General features: G+C 38.7%; 4 pseudogenes across 4 annotated transcripts; all 4 read right to left on the reverse strand.

Moving 5' to 3' along the window:
• Nucleotides 1–7,740: 7,740 nt before the first annotated feature.
• On the reverse strand, nt 7,741–9,344 carry LOC308640314 (protein lin-54 homolog; annotated as a pseudogene). Its single transcript has 2 exons — nt 9,338–9,344; nt 7,741–9,287 (listed from the first exon to the last, which is right to left on the reverse strand). The product of its transcript is annotated as a protein lin-54 homolog (transcript).
• Nucleotides 9,345–11,274: 1,930 nt separating this feature from the next.
• LOC308640315 (melanoma inhibitory activity protein 2-like) lies at nt 11,275–11,795 on the reverse strand (annotated as a pseudogene). Its single transcript has one exon. The product of its transcript is annotated as a melanoma inhibitory activity protein 2-like (transcript).
• A 281-nt stretch (nt 11,796–12,076) lies between these two features.
• On the reverse strand, nt 12,077–12,944 carry LOC308640316 (cTAGE family member 2-like; annotated as a pseudogene). The gene is made up of 2 exons: nt 12,939–12,944; nt 12,077–12,610 (listed from the first exon to the last, which is right to left on the reverse strand). The product of its transcript is annotated as a cTAGE family member 2-like (transcript).
• Nucleotides 12,945–12,947: 3 nt separating this feature from the next.
• Nucleotides 12,948–20,174, reverse strand: LOC308640317 (cTAGE family member 2-like; annotated as a pseudogene). The gene is made up of 2 exons: nt 20,124–20,174; nt 12,948–13,673 (listed from the first exon to the last, which is right to left on the reverse strand). The product of its transcript is annotated as a cTAGE family member 2-like (transcript).
• Nucleotides 20,175–22,514: the final 2,340 nt, after the last annotated feature.

The raw sequence follows: 22,514 nt of genomic DNA on the forward strand, positions 1-22,514 counted from the left end.
TTGTAGTGAAAACCAGTTCTCAACTGTAAGTTAGAAAACCTGGGTTGCAGCACTATAGATGCTACTCACTAGCTATAGGACTAGCATTTAACTAGTCTGCAAAGAGCCTCAGCTACGTCTTCAGATAAACAAATAACATCTCATAACCATGCTCTGTAATGACAACTCAACCTGATATTCTGTGAGAGTACAAAGCCATCTACAGAGGCATACTACAGAGTGGTGTGGAGTAGCTGATACTAACATTAGTAATAAATGCTCTTCATTCATACATCATAGCAATAGACTATTACTTGGAAGTACAATTTCTATGTTCAATCAAGTACAACAAAATACTACAAACTTTAGGATATTTAGAATAACAATATTATAAAAATGAGAATATTAACAAGGTCCTACTAAAAACAGGTCTTTCAATGTACTGAAATATTATGAACTAAGATCTTTAGAAAATCAGCATTTGGAAGCATTTAATCACAGATATTGGATTACTATGTACAGCTGAAAATAAGAGGAGAGGAAGATTAGACACAGGAAGTAAGATTGACTTATTTCTTTTACTTCAGGCTTGAGGTGTTATTTAAATGGCTCAGAAATCTCTGCTGCCCATTGTCTGTTAATCCCATTTTAAAGTATAACTTTCACCCCAAAGACAGATAACTTTCAATGACTTGGCAACTGATCCATCCTTAAATGAGCCTACAAATAATCTCAGTCCATCTAGAAAGTGAAAGTAAGACCTATACAAAATTAATATGCTGGAAAAAATCAATCCAATTGACTCATGACACCTCACAGCAGGACAAAGAAAAAGGGTTTATATTAAGATGAATTAAAAGAATCTGAAAATATATTTTAACATCATGTACCTGAACATACTGCCAGCCAACTTCAATTTTATTCATAACCCACAGTTCCTGGATATTCTCAGATAGTTTTTCTCTTACCCTCTCTGGATGAGGAGGCAACAAGATCTAAAATTTAAAAATATATATATATCAGAAACATGAAAACAAGTAGCAAAAATGCAGGGTCATAACACTTCCTCATAAGCAATTAAGATACAACAACAGAACTTATCCTAAAACACCTATCTCCACAGCCCTCTTTAGGCAAATCTGGGATTTTTTTTCATGGTGAATACTTAGGTTTCTGGGAGAATTAATGAACAAAATAAAGTAAATGGAGTATTGATGGGAACTACTGAAGGATTTTAATGGACATGTGACAACCACAAAGGGGTGCATTATTTAAAGAGAAATCATTCCAATGTTCTTAACAAACCTGGCTGGTGTTCACCGGCTGGGGGATGGCAAGGCAGTGCCTCAGTTATATTTCATGGGCTCTCTGAGCCTATGGATATCTGATTGCAGTAATTTGTGTTTTCCCTTACCTGTACTCTGGTCTTTTCAAGGAAAAAAACCATTTACCTATTCTCACTACAAGCAGAAGCAGGGGCAATAGCAAAAGCAAGTCCGGAAGTCTTGCTGTGAGCACTATAAAAACCTAAGTTTGCTAGTTTCAGGGCTTATATAGCACTTGATTCACTGCCATTGGTCCATATTTATGCTAACTAGGACTGGAAGAAGTATCAATGTTACTGATTTGAAACTCAAGCTAATGAGGGCTTGGACATACTATAGGATGCTATTGGTCAACTCTGGAGTCCCCACTTCCATTCAATTCTATCCCACTTCCATTTTCTCCTGCTTGTCCAGGAAATTGGAGGCTGAGGTCCTGGGATGGGGCTGCAGAGCTGCATGGAGTGGGCTTCAGCCATAGGAGTCAGTACCATGCCCTAGCCTGGCCACAGAAGGGTGACAGATCAGGGTAACTTGACTCACAACACCTAAGGACACCCAATCTGCATGGCAAGCTCCACACTTTACAGGTTCTGCTTGCCACAGGCATTCTGAGCCACCCTGGTTACCATTCCATTTACCCCAATTTGTCTGATGACTTATGTTTTTGGTTTTGGGTGCCCTGCCCTATATGTGCACTGCTAATGTCTACTCCAGCCTGAGACTCACCTTCTTACTCTCCTACCAGCACCTTGGATAAATGGACCATCTTAAGCAGGGTACAATTTACCAATCCTTTCTTTGATTATTGTGGCAGTGTTCCATCAGGAAGTTTCTCCTGCATTTTTGTTTTTAGAAAGGTCATTGTTTTACATTTCACCTGAGAGCCAGAACTCACCTGGTATTTGTCTCTTTGTGGGATGGTAGGGAGGATCCAAGGGTTGTCTCTCCATCCTGGGTAGCTGTCCAGCTGACCCTGCACTAATTCCAAACTGAGGAACCACTGCCCTGAAGGCCAGGTAATGATGTGTCAAGAAAGTAACTCAAAGATCTACTTCAAAATTCTTTTCTAGTGGGGATTATTTTTCTATCTCTGAGATAGAACTTGTGGTAGACAAAGACTCCAAATTTGTTTTTCAATATTCTATTTTTAATAGTACATCTCCTCATTTCCTGTGATGCCCACAATCAGCTGTCAATTTTCACATACAAGAGAAGAAAGCCCACTGAAATTTAGATTGAAACTTCAGTGATCTATAGGTTAATTTGGAAAGAAGTGCCATTTTTGTAATGCCAAGCCTCTTGGTACATGAACATAGATGGCATCTCTCCTTTTAAAAATTATCACCATTTCTCTTAAAATGCTTTCAATTTTCTGTGTAAAGATTTGCACATCTTTCATTGGAATTATTTCCAGATATATGATGTTTTATGATATGACTTAGGTGGATTCACTTAAAATTTTTATTTTACAATTACCTTTTCCTGACATATAAAAGGGTAACAGTAAATTATGTTGAGAAATGTTTTTGCTTCAGTCACTTTTTAAAAATAGTTTTGTAGTTGTAGATGGACATAATATTTAAAATTTATTTATTTATATGTGGTGCTGAGGATCAAACCCAGAGCCTCACATATCAGGCAGCCACTTTACCACTGAGCTACTACCCCAGCTCCATCACTTTTTAATTCTAAAAGTGTCCACTTTTAAAAAAATGTTTTTAGTTGTAGATGGATACAATACCTTTATTTTGTTTAGTTTTTATGTAGTGCTGGGGATTGAACCCAGTGCCTCAAGCATGCTAGACAAGTGTTATACCACTGAACCACAACCCCAGCCCTAAAAGTATCCACTTTTAATACTTGTATTCAACATTGTACTGAGAGAATTCAATATTTCATTGGTTTTCCATTTTGCTGATATATCTTCCAGTTTAATGAAGTTTTCTTAATTTACTGACATACTAGTATTACAAAAAATGGGAGTTAAATTTTTAAAAACATTTTATGGTGCCATTTTTTTATTCCTCTCTGAACATGGTGACACATAATAATTGGTTTTGTGAATATATAATTGATATTTGAATCCCAACCTCATTATAATATGGGATATATTGATGGATTTGATTTGCTCTTATTTTCTAAAGTGTTTGTACATCTACATCCATAATGGATGTTACAACCTTTTATTTTCTTGTAAAGTCTTTGCATATTTTAGGATCAGGTTACTAATTGGACCTCATAAAATCAGCTGAAACTTCTGTCCTCAGAGTTTAAGATTGGTATTAGTGTTTCCTTAACCATTTAGTAGAACTCTCCAGGAGGGTTACCTAGGCCTGGATTTCTTTGTGACAGTAATGCTTTTAATTATTGCTGAGGGCCATTGCCAAGTAGGAATGATGCATCGATATTTCCTTGCCAGCGTACCCCATGTTTAATGGACTTGCCTTGGACATTGTATGTGTCTTTGAGAAAGGTGACCCTGCTCAAGGACCAGGGTGGATCCAGGATTAGGGTGTATCCTGCAGATTTTAGGAAGTATCCGGGTTTAAGACAATTTGGGTTTAGGGCGTTCCCGGGTTTAAGATAATCCGGGTTTAGGGAAGTTGCAGGTTGAAGGTTATTCCTGCTGGGAGTAGGGCATGCCTGCTGCCTAAGTTCCCATTGAGTTCTCGTGAGATTCAAATGGGATATGGAAAAAAGCCTCCTGGAGTAGGTGAATTGAGCGGGCGGATTTTAGATTTCCCCAGAACGTGTTTGTAGAGGCCGGTGTGAGTTCGGGAATAAAGAATTGCTGTTTGAATCTACAAAGCTGTGAGTGGCTCGTGATTCAGTGCCAAGCCGAGACAATGGCAAATTATCATTTAACTTTATTTAATAAATACAGAGTTCATATTTCCCACTTCTTATGTGAGAGATGGTAAACTATTTTTCCAGGAAATTTCAGAATCAGTGGAATGACTTTGATAACTTATGTCTCTTTTCAGTTTATTAAATTGTTTTCTTTATTATTTCTTCTTTCTACACTTTTCAGTGTTTAATATTTACTTTCTATTATCTTCTTGAAACAGTCAATTATTTTAGTCATTCTTCTGTATTTTGGGCCAAAACCACTATAAACAATATTTTATGCATCTGTAATTTTAGATATGTTTCATTTTCCCATTATTATTCATTTTAGAATATTCTCTAAATTTTCATTGTAATTAACTCATTCTTTTCATAGATTCATGGGTTTTGTTTATCTTTTTATTATTGGTTTCTAGTTTAATTCCATAATGGTCAGAATATACTACTAAAGTATTTCAAACCTTTGAAATTTATACGTGGACCATGTCCAAATTTGGCAAATGATCCACCTGCACTTGAAACAGTTGTGTACTTTGTCAATAGCTAGTGCAGTATTCTGTAAGTTTATCAATCATACTGTTCAGATTCTACATCTTCATTGACTGATATGACTGCTTATTGTAATAGTTGAGATATGTATGGTTACATTGTAAATTGGTTTATTTTTCCTTATACTTATCTTCCATTTGGGTCTTTACAAATTAAAAAGCCATGTCATTAGATTCATATAAATTCATAATTATTTTATTTTTCTTTTGAACTCCCTAATTTCATCATAATTAAATGTCTGTTTTCATTTCTAGCAATAATTCTCACCATGATTTCTTTTTAAGGTACTACTAGAAATGTACCCAGTGTCCTTTCCATGCCACTTAGTCATATGTACAACTTTGTCAACCTATTACTTTTGCCCTTTCTGGGACAATCTCAAGGTATGCTTCTGGAAAACAGCACACAATTGTTAATGGTGTTTACACAAGTCTACAGATGCATGAGTTTGACTTCTCCCTCTGTGCTGGGAATGGCTCAAACTCAGGTCTTCCACACATTAGGACAGCACTCTATGCTAACCTACAACCAGCCTCTGTGTGTGTGTGTGTGTGTGTGTGTGTGTGTGTGTGTATAATACAGAATAGTATAAATGTTTATTTTCTGTGAAATTGAATTTGCTCTCCTGTTTTTACAAAATAGAAAAGTATATCTGAAGAGCTCTAGTAAATACAATATTTCTACTTTGGGACATAAACAGAGCTAAAAAATTATATGCCCAAATCCCCCCCAAAATAATCATTTAAAATTGTTGACTTAATGTGGCTATTATTCTTGTTCAGAAATTTGATGCAAATACCTAAATACAAATTTTTTTTTTTTTTTAGTGAGTACTACATGGAAAGAAAAAAGTTTAGGACTTTAGTTAGCTTCCTGAAAATTTCAAACAAATAGCATTTGATTACAAACAAGACATTCTTAATCAACGCCATCATACATACTCTACAATTATGATCAAAATTTTACAGACATTTTTTGCACACTATATAAATACACATCACAGGGCTGGGGATGTGGCTCAAGCGGTAGCGCGCTCGCCTGGCATGCATGCGACCCGGGTTCGATCCTCAGCACCACATACAAACAAAGATGTTGTGTCCGCTGAGAACTAAAAAAATAAATATTGAAAATTCTCTCTCTCTCTCTCTCTTTAAAAAATAAAATAAAATAAATAAATACACATCACAATGATACAATTAGAATTAATATGGAATATATAAAAATGAACAAAATGTAGATTTATACCAGCAATTTAATTGCAATCTCTTGAAAAATAATTTGACTAGATATTATTTTATCTCTTATGCTAATTTATAGTGATACAAATTTTACTTAAACATACTAGATTCAGGTGCTAAGAATGTCTGCAGTATCTACATTTAAAGTTACTATGCTGGGGCTGGGGATGTAGCTCAGGCGGTAGCGCGCTCGCCTGGCATGCGTGCGGCCCGGGTTCGATCCTCAGCACCACATACAAACAAACATGTTGTGTCCACTGAGAACTAAAAAAAAAAATAAATATTAAAATTCTCTCTCTCTCTCTCTCCTCTCTCTCTTTAAAAAAAAAGTTACTATGCTATAATTTTATAAATCCAAGTTTCAAAAGAAGGATACTTTAATGATTAATGGAATCCTCTTCTGGATTACTTAATTTCTATTACCTATATCTTGCATTTTCATATTAGCATATATATATATATATATATATATATATATATATATATATACACACATACTTAATACATACAACTATGGAGTCCTTGTAGGAAAGTAATGATCATAGACTAATAATAATTACTGAGGATTAAATTACCTAACAGAATGCCTGAATACCAACATCGTTTTTTCTTGTCATAAAATCTGGAGTCCTAATTTTAAAAAGGCTCTTAAATTCAGTTTTTAAATTACTGAAAAGGATTTAGGTTATTTTAGCAATTATATAAAAACACAGATACCTTCACCTTACCAAATCACTGGCTAAAAATAATAGCATATTAAACATCCCTTATAAAAACAAATCCCACTACAATTTTGAGTGCTTTGTTAGGCAGTCCATTTGAGTTAAAAAGTAAGAATCATGTATTGGTTTGAAGCTTTTTAGTACAAGCCTACAAAGAGAAATGTATTGATGAAAAATCTTTCCCTAAACTCATCTGTTACAGCTTCTATATTCCTTATTTCTCCATCCAAGCCAAATTTTATACTTGATACTTATGTGAAGATCTATGTTACCCCCTAATAATGTTTAATTATATTCACACACACCTCATTTTAACAATACCCAGTAATCACTTCAACAATTTATTGTTTCAAACACATACCACCTCTGAAGGACAATGAAGAGACCCCTAAGCATTTTAGCCATTCCTCATTAAAGAAAAACTTCCCCTCCTCTGAAAATCACTTACTGTACCTTAATATTTTGGGTGTTTTTGAAAATATAAATTCTTAATTTAAAAAATTTGCCTGGGGATTTCTTCCCCTGGTTATTTTCCAAAGTAAAAATAGCATATTCCATAATTCACCCTAAATAAAGCTAATTTTTCCTAAAAAGATATTGGTTTTCTAAACACAAGATGTCATTCAAATATGTTCCATAATTTGTTTATCTAGACATTCTATCTGTGTTTATTCTAAATCTAGAACCAAAGAATGACTGGGCAATACCAATGCTTCTTTGGCTGTTTCAACTGGACAAAGTCACACAATACCATACTTTATAAATTATATTATAGTAATATATAAATGTTATTTGCCAATAGAATCAGAAGAATAGGACATCTGATTCTTAACCACTTGAGGAAATTAAGAATCCATATAATACAGTAAAGAAAAAAATTTAAAAAGAAAAATCCAATTTAGATGAGGCATAGAATTAACTAAGATATAAAATGTTCTCATTTCTTCTCTTTCAATATTATAATTTCATATTTTTAAAAAAAGAAATAAATTAAAATACAGTAATTGTTAAACTATCTTTCAGAAAGTCAAGCATCCTTAACATTTCTGTACAGGTCCATTCATCAGTCTTGTGAAAGAGTTAGTAATTCATGGATGCAGGGTAACTTTTTGCTTTTCCTGCAGAGTTGATGATGCACATGAAACAGCATCCCAATTCCTCAAGAATCATCCACTCTGCTGCTGCCTTTGATTTTCTCTTCTTGTCTGCCTGCTCTGCCTGGGTGTGAATCCAATTACTACTTTCTTAGTTATAAACCTACTAAATGGCAATTTTCCTCCTCCACTATTCAAAGCCAGTGTTGGCCTAGTAAGCAAGTCTGAGAAGATAATTTAGTCTCCATGAAGTTTGTTGCTGTACTCTTATTTCAGCTTTATTTGACAAATGCATCCATGTCTTTCTTTCTGGGCTTTCTTCAAAATTATTACAGTCAACACATTTACATATTGAGGAACACATTATTTTTTTCCTCATAGCACTCAGGAGTTTTTAAGACATCCTGACATTTACAATTACATCCCTTGCTATGACATCGATATGCTTCTCCCCCTTTCCTTTCCCTATCCTAGGCTTAAAATCTGTATTTCTGTCAAGGCATTCCTTTATACTTTTTGCCTTTTATTTTCATGTTCCAAATTGTTATAACAATTAGTACAACTGCAACTGTTATAAAATTTGCCATTTACGAAGCAATCACAGTATAATTTCAAACAGTGATTTTGTACAATTACAGGGCATTCTTGTCTGACTGGCAGATACTGATGGGATTATACCATTAAATGGAAGACTTGCCTGAGTCTGGATACGAGATGTTCCAGTAAAATTAGAGCTGACTACTAATACACACATATGAAGACTGCTGTAGCTGAGTAATGTACTGAGCTGGAAGCACTGCATAACCCACAATCCCTGTTCATGGAGCTGGTGCCAGGACAGTACCTGGAGGCAGGTTGGGGAAGTTGGGCTGGATCTGTGTCAGTGGGGTGAAAGGCATCAATGCTGTGGTTGGCTGTTAGTTACTATTTATGAAGCTGGATTGACTGATTTTGGGACAACTTGTTGGAAAGCCTGAGCTTGGACAAATGGAACTGACATGTGCACCGGGGTTGTATAAAAAACCATTGGCTTTGCTCCCTAAAGAGGCTTAATGCTTGTACTTGGATTCTGACTAACTGGTTGAGTTAAGATACTGGCTGTTGTGGCAGTAACAAATCAGACATAATGAAACTTCCTTCCAGGCACTTGAATCTGCTGAACAGTTGCCAGCATTTCTAGAGGAATTGGGAGCAGTTTCCAGAGGAATATCTGTCTTAAATTGTGATATGCTCACTCCTACAACAGTGATGCTCTGCAGAGCTGATTTCATTGCTCTATTTGGTGACTTCAAAGGTGAGATGGCTATTTTATTTGGCATCTGCATTGTAAAACTGAAAGTTGATGCAATAACACCACTTTCAGATATTGTTATAGTCTTTGATAGAGTTCCAGGGGTAGACTGTGAAAGAACTCTACCTGCAATGACTCATTGTCTGATCTGTAGCTGCTTTACTATTAATTGCTTTTGCAAAGATCAGCTTCATGAATACTGGACCACAGGTTGATGTTAGCAATCTCATCCGGCACCACCTCTAGGATCACCTTTGACTTCAGTATCCGTCATGGCTACTAGATTTTATACCTGCCATTTCCAATTATACAGGGCTGTCCTGTCTATATATAGTGTGCTTGGTTGGTATCAAACTGGCATTTAAACAAATTGGCACTCATCAATTAAAATTTAAGTCAGTAAATGGAGCCAAATAATTCAATTCAAATCAATTAATTAAATAGAAATATAGACGTCTTTAAAATTCTAACTCACAAGATTTTTTTAGATGGCCAGAAAATAAAATATTTATTTCTAAAAAAATGTCTAAAATGTAATAAAACATCCATTGCTTCTAAAATTTTTCAACAGAGAAGAGATAACTAATACTGCTAATCACATTGTTCTGATATTCTTATTTTATTATTAAAATAAGTAAATTAAATATAGAATAATTGGGATTAAGTTTCATCAATATGATTTCTCAAAGAAATTAGAAATTACAACTGAAGCCCAACTACTTTCTACTTTTTCTTTCCAATTGTTAAAGAAACAACAGGATCCTGCCTCAAATCTCTTCAGAGGAAGCTGAATTAATTGCCATTATCCTGGCATTGAGATTATTTTCTACTGCTGTAAACATTGTTATAGATTCTTAATATACAGTTAAACCTGTTCCTCCTATTTCTGTAGCTGTGTTATCTCCTCATTTGGAATCCAATTTACTGTCTCTTCTTTTTAACTCTTCAAACTCTTTCAGAGCATCATATGTCCCCCAACTTCCTTGCTCATATGTACAGCCACACTAAGATTCCTGGACTTTTGATAGAGAATAACACCCACACAGAGCTGTGAGATCACTTTATCTTTTATTTTCAGATGCTGTAAAATTTCATGGATTTTTTTCATCAAAATGCTCAATCACTAATGATGATGTTTTCCATTTTGTCAACAAGCTCATGCCATTGTCAATAACTGTTCTCACTGTACACCCTTCCAGGCCCCTATGTGGGAATCTGAAAATCCATTTAATGCACTTTGGCAAATGCATATTACACATTTCCCTCCTTTTCATCCTTATTTCTTTCTTCATATTTCCACTGATACTCATTCTGAGTTTATCTGGCTATTGCCTATTGATCAAAAAATGTATCTTCTTAGATTTCTCATTTATTACTCTGCTTTGCCACTAGGGGCAAGCCTACTTATTTAAAGACACATAACTTCCTGCATATACAACCTGTGATTCTGCATAATTTTACACTCATTGGAATATAATTTTAACCCATGGAATGACCCATTCTACCACACAAGTCTTCATTGAAGGAGCACATCATACCCTGAAGACATGCTTATCAATACAAAAAAAGGGTACCTAGCTCAGAGCAGAATACAATTCATAATTTTATGAAAATGGGCATAAAATAAAGGATATAAGCGACAAAGGGGGCTGAGTGAACTTAAATTGTAGATTACAATTTTAGAAAGTTTTCTGAGAACTGAAATTTTTTTTTATATTTTAAATTTCCTACTTACATGACATAGTCATGCTTTATTGTTTACTCTTAATATGCTCTAGTTATTTTTATTTTATGGAAAAAACTACATTATTTTAATTATTATCATCAATGGCAAATAAGACTTTAAATCAATTAAAATCTTTCACTAAGCATAAAGTTATGTTCACATTTGCTACAGTCATAATAAGTACACTTAATTGTATCAAGGCACAAGCTTTGTTTAGATTTTAAAATATCACTGACTGCAAGATTATGTATATAATATTCCCATTGTTGCTTATGTAATAGTAAATTAATCAAATTAAGTTACACTATCTAGAATAAAATAAAATGGAAATAATTGACTCATTCGATTCATATTTAAACCATATTTATTTACAAAATGTTATTCTAAGAATTATAATTCCATTAAGTTTCAATTGGAGCAGAAGTATAATCACTTGAGTAAAAGCAGTTAGTTAAACTAAAAATGAGAGATAGATTACATTTGAAGGCAGATACAAAATATTGTCAGGATTCTTGTTGTGCTTCTGGATGTTCAGTAGCAGGCTCATTTGAAGATGGAAACAACCCTGAAGGAAACTCATTTCTACTTTCAGAATGCGGGGGAGGGAGGGGGGAAATTCAGCTCTTGGGAGGAGATCATGAGGAAAACACAACAATCCCATTGGGAATGGAGCAGGTGGTGGGCTCCGGTGGAAAACATTCTCGAGATGCTCCATACATGTTTCTTGAAGGAGGTGGAGGAAAAAAGGGTCCTTTTCTCATCAACTGACTCCTTGGATCCACTGGAAACAATGGACCTCTGATTGGAGGGAAAGGTTAGAAAGAAAAGCCAGAGCCAGTTGCTTCATTTTCAGCAGGGACAGATGAATCAGGCACATTGGAATCACCAAGATCAACTTTGGTATCATTTCTACTGGATCCCATTTCTGAAGACATAGGACCATACATTTTATCCAATGAGACATAGAAGAACTTCTGAGTTCTGCTGCTCCAAGGTGGTCAACCATAATTAGAATAACATTCATCTTGCCTTAGGAAGACGTGGTTCAGAATATGGTTGGCCTGGTGGAGACATCATCATCTTAGGTTTCTGTTCCCATGGAGTTGACAGGGGCCCAATGTTATAATTTGCTCTCTGAGGATCACTTATCCCATCATAGCCTGATTCTCTTCTTTCATTGATAATCTGAGGGCCCAGAGAATCCTCTGGGCCTCTTCAGGCTCTTCCTCCTGCCCTTGTAAGCAAAGGTAAGAGTCTGAGTGGACACTTCTTTTCCAAAAGAGGATCTCTCACTTCAGATGAAGATCAACCCAATGGTGAGGGACCATTTAGGGAATTCTCTCTGCCAAAAGCTGTATTTGAATCATCAAGTGCAGAAAGATCTTTTTCTACAAGCTTAAATTTAAATTCATTTTAAGTTAAGTTTTGTCTGTTTTGGGCATTTTGTTTCCTTAAATCATTGAGGTTTCTTTCAGCACTCTGAGCTGCCAACTCATTATCATATGCTTTTTTCTCATAGTACATAATCAGCCCCCGGTTAGAATGAATGGTTTTCTCCAATTCTTCAGGATCTTTGACTTGCTTTCTGTAGTTCTCCAGCTGTTCAGTTGCATGGCTGATGTTTTCCTCCATTTTTGAAAGCTTCTCCTCTTTCTCTACCTGGTAATTTCCCTCTACTATTTATTACCTTTGGAGTTTCATTACATTTTCTTGATATAGTTCAATCTTTACTTTAAGTTGCTGCTGCAGATTCTGATTCTCACTTTTAAATGGTGTATTTTTTGACTGCAAAGATACTTGTTCTGTCTTAAGATTTTTAATATTCTCTATAAGGTCTTCCTTTGTTTCAATTAAATAAGAAAATAAAGTAAAAATTTCATTTTTTAGAGAGAGAGAGAGAGAGTCTTTTAATAATTATTTTTCAGTTTTCGGTGGACACAACATCTTTATTTTATTTTATGTGGTGCTGAGGATCAAACCCAGCGCTCCACACATGCCAGGCAAGTGTGTTACCACTCGAGCCATATCCCCATCCCTGATTTTCTTCTCCTTCTAAGGTTTTAAAAGAGGTCTTTAACTTAGGAGCATAAAACCATCCCTTCAAATCTCCTTTTGGCTGATCCTCTAAGTGATCATCCAACACTCTTCATTTCAAAATCTAAGTTACCATCATCTGTTAGGTCTTCTGTGTGTGCATCAGCAGCAAGTATTCAGTCAGAGACTTAATGTGATTTTCTTTATCTCTTAGAACTTGTTCTGCATGTACTTTAGAGTGTTCAAATGTCATTTTATGTTATTAAGGACATTTACTTTTTCTTTCCATACTTCAACTTCTTGTAAAAGCTGTTTCTGACTTTCTTGAAGTTGGGAATTTTCATTCAAAACCTCTCTTATTGCTTCCTTATATCCTCCTTCATTCATTTGGAATAGTCTCAAGGTTGTTTTATTATCAGGTATTTGTGATCTGAGTGATTTTGATTCATCTTCTAGGAACTTAATCCTTTTTGATATAACCACCATCAATTCATCCAGTTGAGAATGTTTAGTTTAGTCTTAGCTCTTTTTCTATAAAGACTATTTCATCCTCAAGTTTAAATACCAACCTATCCAAGTTTTCATAAATTGCCTCCAAATTTTCTGCTTCTATTGACTCCTTCACCAAAATATCATCCTTTAAAGGTGACTCTAAGCCTTCATACTCTTTTTGAACAGGGATAACTTTTTCAAGTAGTTCACATTTTTCTTCATTTAATCCAGAAAGTTTTAGAGCAAGCTTTTTTTCTCTTCTGATGCAACACTTGCTCCTCACAGACTGATAACTTCTCCACAAAAACAAAACAACAACAACAAAAAAAACCAAATAGCTGTAAATATCACCAACTCCTACAGACAGCCATAAGGACTAGGGTGTATTTCCATGTCTTCCAACAATGCAAATAGATCATTAGCTAATATCATATATGGATTTTCTATTGTTTTTTTGAGACAGGAGATGAATTTTGTAAGAAGGGCTCGTTACTAAAATCATAATTCATCATTCCTTTTGTTTAATAATTTGAGAACTAAATGAAATGTTTCAAAATTAAAATTTGATGTTCCACATTAAAAAATAAATAACATTTAAGGGACAGGGAAAAATACTTGCCTCAAAATGATAATGCAGTTAAGCAAATATAAAATTGCACTGGTATGCAATATTCATTTACACTGCTTCTGCTTAGGCACAAAGATAAACACTTTCACTGGGTGTCACATTTTGCCTTTAATCTGGGGCATAGTAATTGGGCTCCCCATTCTGCACACGAGTGCTGCTTTACCTTCTCATCAATCATTTTCCCTTCTTTTTTCTGTTAGCCTTCGAATCTAATCAAAACCATACATTCTGGAAGTCTCAAATGTGACTGCCAAAGAGAAGAAGGAACCAGGATAAGAACTGATGGGTGAGTTAGAGAACTGAGCCTTAGTAATCGTTCAAGCTTCTGCTTGATATAACCCGGATCCAAGATGCACATAGTCCAACTGGATATGGGCTGGTGCCCAAAAGATATTTTCATAACAAAAGGACATTATAAATACATTAAACACAAAATACAACCAAGACTGTCTTCTCCACAAAAGTAATATTCTAAGGGTAAATCTGATAAACTGATTTAGATACCAAACAACCAACTCCAAGACTCTGGATAAGCTGTTTCTAACATGTCCTTGGAATGATTTCAGACTGACATTCATTTATTTCTTTAAAGTCAGGATAGTAAGACAGCTAAGTGCATGTTTTCTATATAAACGAACCCTCTGAAAAAGAATCCTGGCCTAACTACTTACCAGTTCTTACCTTTCTATTTTTTTATTTCCTTCCCTTAAAAAGACACCATAATAATTATACCACCTTCATAAGGCTGTTTTTAAAAATAAGGAGACAGCATACATGAAGAGCTTATAATGATTTCGAGAACACAGAGAGAATTTAAAATAAGCAAGGGAGCATCACTGTTCTCACATATGATGAATTCTCTCCAGTCGAGGCACGTGAAGCACCACTCATTTCTTAGCAATTGTTCTTATCTGTGTTCTCTTTTGACAACTCATAAAAGAACACAAATCTGAGTATACACCTGCTCATATAATCTAGAATATTCTAGCATTTTCATGTCAATTTCTAGATAAATATTCATACACTGGGGATTTGTGAACTCTTTCATGCCTTTAACTCGAATCAAACTGTTCAAGCATGGGCTGCCTGAACAGCTTATGATCTCTTAAAGATCCTCAAACCCCACACAGGTTTGGAACACTTCATCCTGTCAAGCCAACTACTTGTTTCCTCAGTGACAGGCCTACTACAGGGACTCTCAGAACATGTGAGTCAGTGGGAAACAACCTGCCAGTGACCCTCAAAAGCAATGCTCTGAGACTTGGCTTCTGACTCCTCTCTCTGGGCCACAACCTTCTTCTCACACAAATGTAATAGAAGAGCTGTCAGTAAAAGATTTACTCTGTCCAGGAAAATTTGAAGCCATACAAGTCAGAGCTTTGTGACACTGTCTACTTTCTCTCAAGAACATCAGAATTATTTCCACAACTTCATTCCATTTAAAGTCAACTATGGAATGTATTCCTCAGATCAAATCTATACTCCTCCAAATAACCTTGACATGTTTACAGTAATATTCACTATAGCACTGATGCTGAGCCTTTTTCTGCTTCCTAAAAATCAGAATGGTCACTGGAAAATAAAGCATCCTGTTCATTAACCAAAACCAACTAAATGGCTCAAACCCAAATGACTCCCAGCACCTGCACAGCAGAGAAGGCCTATCATTTGTGGACATCCATGATGGAAGCTAAAACCCACAAGCATATGCACAATATCAACTTTAGTTTTAAATTTTTCCTCCAGTCTCATTACTTAGAAAGTTCATATCTAGAACTTCACTTTGGAAGAACTTTGCTTGCCCTCCCTGTGACCGTGCTCCCAAGTCATAAAAAAATCTTAATCCTCACAATGGGCTCTTCTGAATGTGCAGATCACACCAGAACATCCAGCTTGTCACTGTGGCCGAGTACAGATATCCACTTGCCTCTCAGAGAGTGCAAAGCATTCACTCTCAGTCACAGTGATTCTGGCTGTGTACATGTCTGGCCCAGCTTCCCAGAAGAGTGCCCCAAGTAAGTAGACAAGTGGTTCATGCTTGCTTTATGGAGACATCAGTTTCATCCAGATATGTGGACTTTGGCAAAAGCAAAAACTTTCACCTAGCAGTATGTTTATATGCCTCCTCTTTTCAAAACAGAAACTGGTTACCCTTCTCTTCATCTTGACAAACATGCAAACTTAGGAAGAGAAAAGACTCTAAGCCAACCTCAAAGCAGTATCTGGCCTGCTGGCACTGGAGAGGCTGTGTAAAATCATTAGGTTTCCTACCAAGGTATCTACCAAACATTTGGCTTCCACAGATGTATCTGCCTAATTCACTTAAAAACCAATTGCAACAGGGTATCACATTTATGGCAATGGAGGCGTGGCATCCCAACCAGCCATGTTGTATAAATGGATATCTAGCCCATGTCATGCCATTTGCAAACTGCTTACACACTGTATTATTTGGTATTATTTGGTTGGAGGCATGAGTTCCTGCTGGGTTTAAGAGCTTTGGGGGGAAATTTGGTGGCAAGGTGCTGGATTATTTGGTGGGAAACAAGAGATGGAGGGAGGCCGTGCAGCAAGAAGGCAATTACTGAATATGTGGCACAGAAATTGGAAGGAAATGGAATTCCTGTCCAAGTAAGACAGGAATTGCAAGATTGAATAATTGTTGGGGAGAGAAGACCAGAGAGGTATGACTCTGAAGGTGTTTTCCTTTTTTGAAATTTTTTACTGGGATAAAGTTCATAATCCTAAAGTACACGAATGAGAAAGCAGTTTGTAGTATACTCCTGGCCTCTGGATAACCATCACCATATCATATTTGAAATGCTTCCATCACCTTCGAAAGAAGACATACAGCTTCTGCAGTCACTCCAAGAACCCCCACCCTCATATCCCAATAGCTTTCCTACTTTATCTCTGCATGATTTTACCAGTTATTGACATTTCCAATAGTGGGATCACACCGATTCTTTGATGCAGGTGTCTTTATTTAGCTCAAGTTGTGGAGGAGCCCTGCGGGACACATATCACAACTGTCTTCCTCTTCAACTGGAATATTAAATATTCCACCTCCCTCATCCTCTCCATTGTTCTCTCCATTTTTATTTGGGTTGTTTCTGGTTTTAGGCTTTGTGGACAACTGACATGGCTCCCTGCAGCTGCATAGCCAGCCTACTGGTCCCTGTCATGAAGCAAAGTGGCAACAGAGCAGTGGAGCAAGGAGTGGTGGCCCCAGTGGGGTCCAGGTGGTGAGCAGGACCTATAGCCATGTGAACCTGCCGTTCAGGCACTGTTAACCATATCCCAGGCCAGTCAAGCCATGCCCACCTGTCACCCTTGGTCAGCCAGACCTGGCCCCAGTACTGAGGCCTGTGGCAGAAGCCCACTTCCTGCAGTGCTGCATTCCCATTCCAGCACCTAAACCTTCCCCTTATGACCTGCCCTGAGGAAATGGAAGTTGGCAGATCTGAATGGAAGTCAGGACTCCAGAGCTGACCAATAGCATTATTGCCTTTCCAAGCTCTCATTAGCATAAGTTTGGACCAATAACAGTAACCCAAGAGCTATATACAACCTGAAACATCCTTCCCTGACAGGTCAAATCTGCTGTTTCTGTCACCAGCATCTTCTGTTTTATGACAAGTGTTTGGTTTCTGTTCTTCAATAAATGCTATGGTTACATTGATTCATCCTGGTTTGTGGATTCCATTCATCAAATGCACAAGATAATAAGCCCAAATAGAAAAAAAGTGTTGGTGAGCTGCTGGGGTCTGCTGCTGCATGTCTTGGCTCCACCTGCCAGCAACCGTAGTGAGCTTGGTTTTGTCTCAAAGCCAAGGTTTGGTAATGTAGCTATAGACTTCACATACATTATTATCTCATTGTGTGGCTTTAGTTCTCCAGAGTGCATACTTAGAGGAGACTTGTTGGGTTACATGGCAACTCCCAAGTTCCACTCCTTGAATAGTCTCCCCTGATATGACATAATAAAAACAGGACTAATGGAGGTGGGGCATCACTGTTTTCCTTGGTGCCCTATAGCCCCTTGTGTCTACCACTCTGGAGGCTCTCAGAACTGTAGCTTTTAGGGTAAACTGAAGGTTCCATTGTGTGGTGTGGATGGGGACTCACTGAGAGAAGTGAATATCAATCCCTGGCTCCCTCTCTTCCTGGAGATCCAGGGGTGAGCTCAAAGTTCCACCCTCCAATTACATGCTGGCCACCTTGGAACCTAGCCTGGTCCTCCAAAGGCTCCTCATGATCCCATAGTCAGGTAAGGGACACTGTGCCTTGACACTCCGTTGTAAAGGGAAAGAATGCCCCATGGTGGGAAAGGCCAAGGCACACCAGAGACCGCTGTCACTGCAATCACTCTGCCTCTGCTGCCACCACCACAGTGCCTCTCTCAGGACTGCTGCAAAGGCCCCAGCTGCCCCAGCACCCACTCTGGTCCTCCCACCATCTGCTCCATTTAACAAAGTGATTCCTTTAAAACCTGTTATGTCACTCTCTAGTCAGAGCCTCCCAGGAACTGTCTCCCCACCACGCCACAGTCCTCACAAGACCTCTAGAGCACAGCATGATCTGGCCCTCTCTGCCTCATACTCATACTGGACTGTCTCTGACTCATCTGCCTCTCACCCTGGCTCCCCTTGCTCCTCTAGTACTTCACGGCCAACCTCACTCAGGAGCTGCACAGGGTCCCAGGGTCCCTTGATTAGCCCTGTGACCCCCAGAACCCCTGCCTTTACAACTGTGTCCCACAGAACACTCTGCCACCAGCACTGTGTCCCCCAGGATGCCTGTCTCTTGCATTGTGCTCCACAGACTCCCTGCCTTCAGCACTGAATCCACAGGACCCACAGTCCTCCTACACCTTTCTTCAGGTTTCTGCTGTTACCATCTATCATCATATCAGGGATCCCTAGAAAGTGTTGAGTTCCTCTCTCAATGCCCTCTCTGACCCCTTCCTAGGTCTGACTATGTCCTTCCAAGTTCATGTGCTGGAAACCTCATTCTGGGCAACAGTTCTAGGAGGAGAAATCGTTAAGAGCTGACTGGTCTGTGCAGGCTCCACCCTTCTTTCTCTCCCTTAGCCCTGGCCTTCCCAGCCCCAAACTGTGAGCCAACTAAATTTATTTTCATTATAAATTACTCAATCTGTTTATATGTGTTACAGCAGCAGAAAATAGACTAAGACACATTTAACCTGGCTTCACAGTACTAAGCAATGCAGAAGACACTACCCTGTTACCTGCATGCTTGCTTAGGCCTCTCTCCCCAGAAATGAGAGCAAGGACTTCGTTTGTTACCGCATATGTCCATCAGTGTCTGATGGATGTTCAGAAAATACTTGTTGATGATTTAAGTCCCTCTGTGACTGATATAGGCATTGTCACTCTGAATGTGAAAAAGAGAAAAGAAAGAATCAAAAACACAGGAAGCATAATGGCCACAGCAAGTTCCTTATTATTAAGTGTGACCTTAAGAGATAAAGAAATGCAAACTCACAACACAGATAGTTTGATAAGACAGGAGAAAGTACAAAATAAATAGTCACCATTAAGACTGCCTTGGTAGTCTAGACATCCTGGGGTAGTGAGAGCTTCAGGCTGTCATATGTCCCCTGTGGCTGAGTCAGCATCAGCCCCCACAGGCCTGAACCTGACTCCAAGGACAGCTTCTTCCACTCAGACCTACTGTGGTAAGAAACTCCATGCACACGTCAAGTAGCGGTGCTCTCACCAGGCTCGGATTCCCTTTTCTGTGTGGGCCATAAAGACTGCCCTGTGGAATATAATGTAATTTTGTTGATTGGAGAGAGAGTCTTTCAATTCCCATAAATTAGACCATAGCCAATGATTCTGGATGTGGTCCAAAGCCATTAATTACATGCCAGTGAGGAGGTACAGAGGTGGGAGGAACTGTTGCAGATGTTTATGTTTTAAAGCATCTTCTTTTCCCCTCTCAAGGTCTCACCTACTCAATGAAACTCTGCACTCTCACAAAACTGTGTAACCAGGAATGTTACAAATATCACTAAGCATGTTATATATTGTGACTCTAACAAGAAGCGTCTGTTAAACTGGACATTTCCATCTGTCCCATGAAGGTCCCGCTTGAGGTAGGCAGAATGGCAAAGATGGAAACCATGTGAATTTGGCAGTCTGAAGACAGTTCCTTGGGTTCTATAATCCTTACCGGTTCCAGACCAGCTGTGGAGGACATAGCAGGGTGAGAAGAAGGGGCCATGACCTTCCTGGATCCATGAAGGGAACATGCCTTCTGGAAACATTCTAAGATCCATGTGCACTGTGTGCTGGAGACTTTTGACTGTTCTGTTCTCCAGAGTCCCAGGCACATTGAGGTATTCCTCAAGTGCCAGCACCTGGCAGAGGCTTGCCTGCTGCTGATACATTAATGAAGAGTGGTTATCCAGGTGCCTGGAGCCTTCTGTGCCTGCTCTCTGGTCCCTTCACACACAGGAAAGGGAGTGTCTACACCTTTGAAAGGATGCTGCTGGTGTCCAATCCATGCCCTGTGTGTTCAGCAAGAGACACTCTAGAAGTCACCTGAAGACAGGTAGCCACTCTGAACCTATTTCCTCAGATCTCAAGTGGGAAGTGGAGTGGGAAGCATCAGGTCCTTCTAGCTCCAATCATCTCCAATAGGAACCATGCAAATCCAGACAGTGAAGAGGAGCATTAATGGTTATTATTAGCTATGCAATTAACAAGATAGACTGACTTGTCAAGGAGTAACATGAGAAAGATGTCAGCTATGACATTCTGAGAAAAATGCAGAAAATAGACACTTTCTTTATATATAAATAATGGAAAAAGATGCTAACAAATTAAGATCTTCACAACAATTATATGGATGGTTCCTCAGGTTCTAGGATCATTACACGTTGTAGGCAAGGTATAAAAACACACATGGAAACTATCTAAAAATTAATTTAAAAAAAATTGTGGACACACCCAACATTCTGTTATATTTGTCCATGGCAGAGAGGACTAAAAATGAGTCCAGACCACATGGGTTTGGCCTCATACTGAATGTTCAAGAACCAGCCAACGAGACCCTAAAACAAGAAATAAGACTGGACTTTTTATAATCTGGCCTGTATAGTGGGCATACACCTGGATACTCTCCTCAGTGCACAGTCAAAGGCCACTGGAAAACAAAAGGCCTTGTAGGTCCCTGGTGTGCTGTGCTTTCCTATTGGCAGGGTAATGGGCAGCTGCCTGGGTGGCAGGTGCAGGTGGGCCCTCCAGAGGCCCCCATGATGAAGAGCCTTCTGGAGGCACAGCAGGATTCATTCCATACAAGAGGAAGCTGACCTTCACGCACAGTTCCAAGCACAGTTCCAAGCACGTAAGGTCAATGTTGGCAGGACAAAGGAGTCAGCTTGAGTCCTGCAAGGTAATGTGCTACACAGACTCCGCTCTGGCTCCTCATTTTGCCTTGGCCACTGGGGCCAATATCTGTGGGAGGCAGTGGAGTAAAGAGCCCAAGGTAGAGCTACCTTGAGCCCTGTGTGACCAAGGTCAGCTGCAGGGAGAAGGAAGCCTTCCTGCAACAGCACAGAACACGGTAGCCATACACGGCCCCACCTGGCTGTCTGAGGCTTATCAACAAATAGCATGGTCTTGTCAGGGACCAGGAAAGTTCCAGCTGTGGAAGACCACAGACATCAATTGCTCGTAGAGGCAAGGTTGTTTGAGTGCCAGGGGGAGCCAAGTGTGACACCTTAGAGGCTTCAGGCCCATTCTGAGGACCCAAGGACACTGAGGGCCTTTGTGAACCCTCATGGGAAAGCAGCCTGCTGGGACTTCTGTGTTTTCACAGTGCTTTGCTCCTGCTCCCATCCAACCTCCTCCCTGTCCTGCCTCTCAGGAGAGAGCCACTGTTAAAGTCAATCCTTATCCTAGATCTGCAGAATAGCTGCCCCCAGGGCTGCAGCATGGGCAGTGAGCATGAGCTGCCACCCGGAGTCCACCATGCTGCAATGGGTCTGAGGTGGGCAGAGCCAGCACCAAGGCAAACTAGGGAACATAGATCCACTGAGCTGAGGCAGCCCTGCTGGGCCCAGTGTGGATACCTGCTCTACACAGCACTGCAGCCAGAACCTCCAGGCTCCATGATCCCAGGACTTCAACCTCCTGCTTGACAAAAGTGAGAAAATGGGAGTGGGGTGAACATGAATGGAGACTGAGGCTCAAGCATTGTTACAATAGCATCAGTACTTTTCCAAACCCTGATTAGCATAAGTTTGAACCAACAGCATTGACTCACGTGCTATATAAACCCCTCGCCTAGCACACTTAGATGATAACCTGATATTGGGTCTGTTTTTGTCTCTATAGGAGTTCTGCTTTTATTTTCACTCCAATTAAATTCTATTCCATTTACTCTTGCCTTCCTTATCTCATTAATTTAATTCTTTGGATGTGTGAGGCAAACATGGAAAGACATTAGAGGTAAACTGCTAGACCTTATTGCAGCACTGGAGAGTATAGCAGACGTTCAGAGCTATAACACAGAGAGCTATGATATGCAACTTAATGGTAGTTGAGAAGATTCAGACTT

The sequence above is a fragment of the Spermophilus citellus genome (assembly GCF_964194105.1).
Source record: "Spermophilus citellus genome assembly, contig: SCAFFOLD_175, whole genome shotgun sequence".
Classification (NCBI taxonomy): domain Eukaryota; kingdom Metazoa; phylum Chordata; class Mammalia; order Rodentia; family Sciuridae; genus Spermophilus; species Spermophilus citellus.